The 7151-nt window shown below is 35.9% G+C and overlaps 1 long non-coding RNA gene across 1 annotated transcript in view; it reads right to left on the minus strand.

The window, feature by feature from the left end:
* The window catches only part of LOC147826228 (uncharacterized), a 29738-nt gene extending 23235 nt beyond the window's left edge, over positions 1–6503 (minus strand). The window contains exons 1-2 of the long non-coding RNA XR_015439234.1: positions 6314–6503; positions 2891–2935 (exon numbers count right to left, since the gene is read on the minus strand). This is a non-coding gene — a long non-coding RNA (uncharacterized LOC147826228). The remainder of the gene's footprint in view (positions 1–2890; positions 2936–6313) is intronic.
* Positions 6504–7151: the final 648 nt, after the last annotated feature.

Genomic DNA, 7151 nt, shown 5'->3' on the forward strand with positions numbered 1-7151 from the left:
ACAAGTTGCTTATTCACTCTGAATTTCAGAGGCCTTCACAGGGTGATCCTATCTTTACCTTCACTGATGGGCAAGAGGAAAACAAGGCTGTGGCCTTCTGTGAAAGATGCCTGTTCCTCTACCCTACACCCTTCATATCTCACAAAATATAAAAGCAGTACTGACAAGGGTGGTTGATCTCAACTTTTGGTTATCTACTAATCTACTAACACATTTGGATGACAGCATAAACACACACTAAAATTCACTTGGTCCGAAGCTTAGGAATTTTCTGATGCTTAAAGAATTTTTAATTTGGAGAGCATTGTTCTATTTCATAATGGTACATAAGAATTAATTAATTAACAGTATTTTATAATGAATTGTCAATTTCCATGAAATTTAACCTCATTAAATCTTAAAATTATTTGTAGATTGCATTTGACATTGTTAGGGTTTGAATCTGAAATGTCCCACCACATTCTCATGTATGGAAGGTGACTGGGTCAGGATGGGTTCATGATGGGTTCAGAAGCTAGATGCACTGTAAGGAGGTGAGGCCTGGTTGGAGGTGGGTCACTGGACTGTGACCTGAAAGGGTGAATTTGTTCCCGGCTTCTCCCCTGTTACTCTGCTTCCTGGCTGCCATGGGTTGACCACTTTTCCTCCACTATGCCTCTCTGCCATGAGGTTTCTGCCTTGGAGCCAGCTGACCGTGGACTGAAACTATGAGTTAAAATAAACCCTTCCTCCTTTAAGTTGTGAGTGCTGCATACTGGGTCTGAATGGTGAGAAAGTGCTAACAGCCACTGTCATTGTCCTGGCTGTCACTAACATAGGTGAATGATTGTTCTTTTCACCTGTTCACGTTCTTCTGCAACTCTGTCTGTCATGGCTTCTATTATTGTAGGGGAAGAAGATCAGCCTATGTAGGACTCTTAGTGATGAGCACTACTAATTGTGGATCTAGCAGTTTTTTCAATAATAAACCAGTTTTTCTTCAACTCACTCCAAAAACAACATTTACCTACACACCTCCATACAGTAAGAAAACTAGTGCTCTTGGAGATGGTTAAGAACTCACGTAAGCCCAGCTGTTCTCAGCAGACCACAAAAAGAGTCATGCTGCAAATGTAAACTTTTCTATGCATCCACTTAAGCTGTGAGTTCAAAAAATTTCCTGTGAAATGTCTTTAGCGTGGAATAAAAAACTTAAACAACCTTTACTTGCTTTTAAAATTGCTTTTTGTCTTTTTTTGTTTTTGTGACTGCTTCTCCTCACATGTGGCATAAGGCACTTTAAGAATGGAAGGGTATATAGGTCAATACAAATAAAATAAGACATGCAGTTTCTCAGAAGTAAGAAATCAAAAGAAATTTTTGTCTTCTAGCCATAATTAAAGTAGCATAAAATCTGTTCCATTTAGCAACTTCTTTGGCAATGATAAAAAATTTGAAAAATTGAAAAGGTTTGTGTCCAAGGAAAAAATATTGGAGAAGTTGAAAACTTGAAACTGTCTATATTAAAAGAGAAAATACTATACAAGCAATGTCCAGGTGTACTATGAAATTGTTTTTAAATATGTCAATCATTTTCTAAAGTTAACAAGACAAATTTTACATTCCTTATGATGACACAATTTATTGCTTCCAACATGTTCATGTGATCCTGCAAAAGGAACAATTAATAAATGCATTGATCCAAGAACCAGTCCTATCATTTTGTTCATGAAAGCCCTCACGTATGCTTCAGTGGAATCTGGTCAAATCCAATACTTCTTTTCTTTCAAAAGAGGAAACTGACTGATTACCTAAAAAAGCTGAACCTTAACTTGTTCATGAGGGCTGTGGTTCAGCTGGAGGGATGGAGAAAATGAAAGGACAGTAGAATCATAGTTGTTGTCAATAGAGCTATCCAGCATTTTTCTTTCAATTTTCCAGTTTTGTACAATGCATATTTCTTTCTCTCTTGAGTACTCTATTTAAAATTGCCCAAAGACCACTCTCAGTCAGTCTAACTATGTTTTATATTATGTTTGTTTTTCTGTAAGCATTTTTAAACTCCTGATACAATCTTTAACGTGTCATATTTCTTGGGGTTTTGTCGTTTTGTTTTGTTTTTTCAATGGATTCCCACTGTGTTGTCCAGGCTAGCTGTGAACTTCTAGGCCCACGTGATCCCCCTAACACAGCCTTCTAGGTAGCTGTGAACCACCAGGTCCAGCTCTGTATTTATTTTCAGTAGTCTGGTTCACTGATCTGTGATGTAAACTTCATGTAGAAATTAAAGGTCTCAAATCTATGACTTGTTTTCCGCCTTATGAAACTAGATCTGGGCTGGGGATTTAGCTCAATGGCACCAGCGCCTGTGTCACAAGCGCAAGGACCCGAGTTCTATCCCCAGTACAAACAAAACAAAACAAAACAAAAAAACCTAGAACTATTAGAAGAAATTAAACTCAAAATAAAAAATAAAATATCAGAGCAGAAAACCAATTAAGAGACAAGAGAAGAGCAATAAAGAAAATAAATGAATAAATGAAAGTCAAAAAGCTGGACATTTTAGAACAGGAATAAAACTCTACTAAGAAAGATTAGAGAGAAAAAAAGAGATTAGACAATTTCTAATAGGTGCCATCTTTACAGTTTCTATGGATTTAAAGTGATAACAAAATATGAATAACTTTATATTATGAATTTAGCATCTTAGTTGAAATGGAAAAATTCTTTGAAAAAATAGTACCAAAACTCACCCAAGAAGGTAACCTAAATAGGCTTGTATAGTTCAAAGAAATTTAATTCATATTTAAAATTTTTTACACAAAGAAATCTGTAGGTTAAAAATGGCTTTCCAGATAAACAAACATTAAAGGAAGAAACACTATCAATTGCATACAAATTATGAACAAACCTGGACTTTATATTTTCCATCTGATTTTGTGATGGTCGCATTACCCTGAAACAAAAAAACAGAGAATGATATTGTAAGAAAACTACACCTTATTAGCTCTTAGGAACATAGATCCAAAGATCCTAAACACATTTTAGCAAGCCTAACACAAAAACAGATAAGAGTGGCATATTCCATGATTAAGCAGAGTTTCCTTGTGGAGACAGGAAGGATTATGGGGATGGGGTACGTGGGAGGGGAGGAGGGAAAGGGGACATAGAAGGGATCGAGAGGCTATGCATATATTTACCAATTTCCCACAATGGATGGATTTATTATGTATCATAAACATATATACTAATAAAAAGTTTTTTTAAAAAAGATACACCAGAGTCTTATTAACAACTAATCATTATCATTTACCTCAATACCAAAGAAGAAAGTTATACATGTCATTACTTCAATGGAGGCAAGAAAATCATTTGACAAAAGCCAAAATCAATTCTAGCATTGAAAAACAAAACAACTTTCACCAAACTAGGAATAGAAGGAACATTTTCAACCCGGTAAAGAACATCTCTGAAAAAATCTCAACTAGTATTTTTTTGGCAGTAGCGGTAATGGGGATTGAACCTATGGTCTCTGCCCTGAGCTACATCCCTACTTGCCCCACCCCATGCACTTTTAAACTTTGAGACTGTGTCTCACTAAATTACTGAGTTTCTCAATCTGGGCTCAAACTTGTGAACCCTCTGCTTCAGATTCCTAGAGTGCTAGGAGTATCAGGATGTACAACCACACCTAACTTATTTAATAGTAACTCATATATTTGATAGTAAAATGTCTAATGCTTTTTCCTAAGATCATAAAAAAACCCCAAGAGAACCTAATCTCACTATTTCTATTCAATACTATACTCAAGAACCTAGCCAGTTCTATACAAGAGAAGGAAAGGAAGGGCATCTATATGAGAAAAGATGACTTAAAATACTTGTGAAATTAGAAAAGCTAATCTTGAAAGGATAAAGAATATCAGCCAAACATCTAATAAAGGAGTAATTAGTGTACCAAGAAGAGAAAAGAAGAAATGGGGCAAAAGAAATATTTAAAGTAATTACAAACTTACAAATTTGGGAAAAAAATAGAATATAAGTCCTACAAAATTACAAAGTAGATAAATGAAATTTTAAAGCACACCAAAGTATATTACTCTCAAATTGCTGTATGCAAGATATAAAAATGATATCTAAATTAGTCAGAAACATGTAAAATGGAGGTAAAACAAAGATAAACCATCAGTGAACTCTCATGAGAAACTAGAGACCAGAAGATTATGGAATAGCACCTTAAAGAGCTAAAAGAGAAAACAACAATAACAACAGTGGTCAATGCAGAATTATATACCCAGCAAAAAAAAAAATCCTTGAAAAATCATGATTTTAATATTAAGTGAAAGAAGTCAGAAACACAAGCTTAAATATCTAATGGTTCCTCTTATATGAGAAACACAAAGCATAAATAAAGAGTAAAAATAAAGACAAATAATAGGGAACAGGGAAGTTGAATTTTTGCAAAAGGAAAGCGGTCAAGATATGATGGGAGGCAAGAAGCGGAGGAGGAGATAAAAGAATTAAGATGTGTTATGTACATGTACCAACTCACCAGATGAATGTGATCATTATGTAACTCAAATATGTATAAGTAAATAAATCAGACGAAATCCACTTTCAGGATCAAAGTTGAGAATGTATGGCCAATCTATCTGCACTAAATGCACAAAATGACCCGTGGAAGAAATATCACAGTGGGCTCTCAGATTCCCTGGAAGGAAGGAAGAACCACTGAAAATGGCAAATATATGTTTAAATATAAGCAATCCAGTTATCCTCTTAATTAAAAAAATATTTATTCACCACAGTTTATTTGGATTCTGCTTATATTTTCCCAGACGGTCTTCCTGCTTTTCTGCACAGCCAGGCTGCTGGGAGCTAAAATCCACACTGTAAATTCTTGTCTCTCTTGTTTATACAAAAGTTCCCATTCCTCAGCCAGAGTGATGGTGATATTTATTTGGGGGTAATTCCCAAACAAACAATAAAATAAGCCACCAAACCACCTTGTTTATAGATTAGTATTTAATATATCTTAAGCAGCTTTATTCTTAGGATAAAAAGCGTTTATGCACAACAGTGTTATATTTGCTTGGTTTTGTCTCTTTGACAACACATAATTCCCAGAAAAGTTTCAGACTTTTTAATGGATCTTAAAAGAAACTAGTTATAAAAACCTAAAGGTGCATGTCTGACCGGTTGTAATGCTAACTGCTGCAATAAGCGTTGTCCTGAAATCTCCATAACCTAACACAAGCAAGGTCTTTTTCCCTGTCTCTTGGAGTATAGTGGTTTGGGATAGAGAAGTGCCATCCACTCGATCAGGAAAGCAGGATAACAGTAGCCCTTTTGTTAGCAGCTAGAAGCTTCTGAGATCACCCTCGACCTTCATGTCTACCTGAAAAACAACATGGTGGAATTGAGTGGGGGCAGGGGGGTATGCTCTATGTTCCACAGCATGAGGTTTTTTTCTTTGAGGAGACTAAGGCGGTGATGATGAATCTTTTAGAGCTTTCAGTGATAAACAGCCAGCTGTAGCATGTGTACCACAGGTTCACTGCCACTCGACTGAGGGAAAGATAAAAGAAGGCACAAGAAAAGTTTATAACAAACAATGAAAGATGTTGAATTTTATAAGGTGTTGTAGACCAGATTTTCCATAATAATTCACTATTTATATCTTTCTTTCAAACTCACAGCACTTTCTGGATCCCATTTGCCTATATTAATTGAAAGCACTCATATATATTAGGTAAGCTAGCTGATAGTGAATTAGACAGAGTGCTTGGAAGAAAGGGCATAACATGAACTCAGAAATAAATGCAAGACACATCGGACCAGATCTCAGATAAGAGATGTAATAGAGAAGAAAATAAAGCATACTAATAACAATGAGATCTCAGAGAAAGGAGACCCTTTCACTGGGGTAAAGATTATCTAGCTTTTTGAAATTGAAGATTTGGTAGATTGCTTTTGAAATATAAAGTGATTGGATTATATCATCTATATTCAGTCTTAAGATTCTCTTTTTAACTGTCTTTCCCTGAAGGCACTGTCCTTTTGGTAGCCTCTGAATCTTCAGGGAAAATCAAGACCATACCCAGCTCCTTTTAAAAGCTATTGGCTCCTAAAGAGCCTGAGGTCATCTCTAAAAATCATACCTTCATGAGAATACCTACTGTCATCACCTCTGGCATTGACTGTGTTTTGAACAAACTCCTCTTTTATTCACAAGCCCCTCTCCTAGTCATTCCCCTCTCTGAAATCTTCTTTGACTCAGTCCCAAAACCAAGTCATCACTCTTCCTTTCCAATCCCATGCAACTTTGTCTTACCTTCTAGCATGGCAATCCCATTTTGTGTTTCTGCAGCTGGCCGAATAGACCTTTAACTCTGGTACCAATGTTATTTTCTTTGTGATTAGCACAGTGCCCAGTCTGTAGCATTCATTCAGTCAGTGGGCACTGAAATGTCTAAAGCTGTGCTGCATCAATTTGAAATATCTTGATCTGCACTTAATCAAGTGGAGCTGAGTGCATGGAACAGAATGGATGGAAAAAATGGAATAAAAACTCCTTGCTTAAGAAAGGATTTCAGCTCAACTTGAGGAGAGAACTACTTTATACTAATGCACTTGCAGGGAGGTCACTGGAGATTTTGATTACTCCAGCGATGAAGCATTCAGATGCCCAGAGAAAAATGGAAAGAGTGTTTCAGTATCATAGATGTGAATTATTGGCTAACATGATTCAGCATCAATAGTTTAAACTGATGACTATTTATAATTACATACATTTTTATGTAGAAAAACTCTCATAATGTAAACACGTATTGATTTTGTGTCTTGAGAAGTATGAATCTCGATATTTGATTAGCTCAGTGCCTTAATATTTGGCAGAGTGGGAAAGTGATGAGAAATTTCTATCAAAATGGGGAAAGGGGGCCAAGGATATAGCCTGGGGAAAGACCATATCAAAAGCACAGGAACATGTTGAGAAAAAAGAAATTATGTATTATATCAATAAAAATGGCAGAAAAGCCAGGCATGCAGGTACACACCCATAATCCCAGGAATGTAGGAAACTGAGGCAAAGAATTGAAAGTTTGAGCTCAACCTAGGTAATGTAGTAAATTAGCACAACCTCATCTTTAAATTAAAAATTTAAGAAAGGG

The sequence above is a fragment of the Heterocephalus glaber genome, unplaced genomic scaffold, assembly GCF_053883595.1.
Source record: "Heterocephalus glaber isolate CG9 unplaced genomic scaffold, H.glaber_assembly_v1.0 deba00001472, whole genome shotgun sequence".
Lineage (NCBI taxonomy): Eukaryota > Metazoa > Chordata > Mammalia > Rodentia > Bathyergidae > Heterocephalus > Heterocephalus glaber.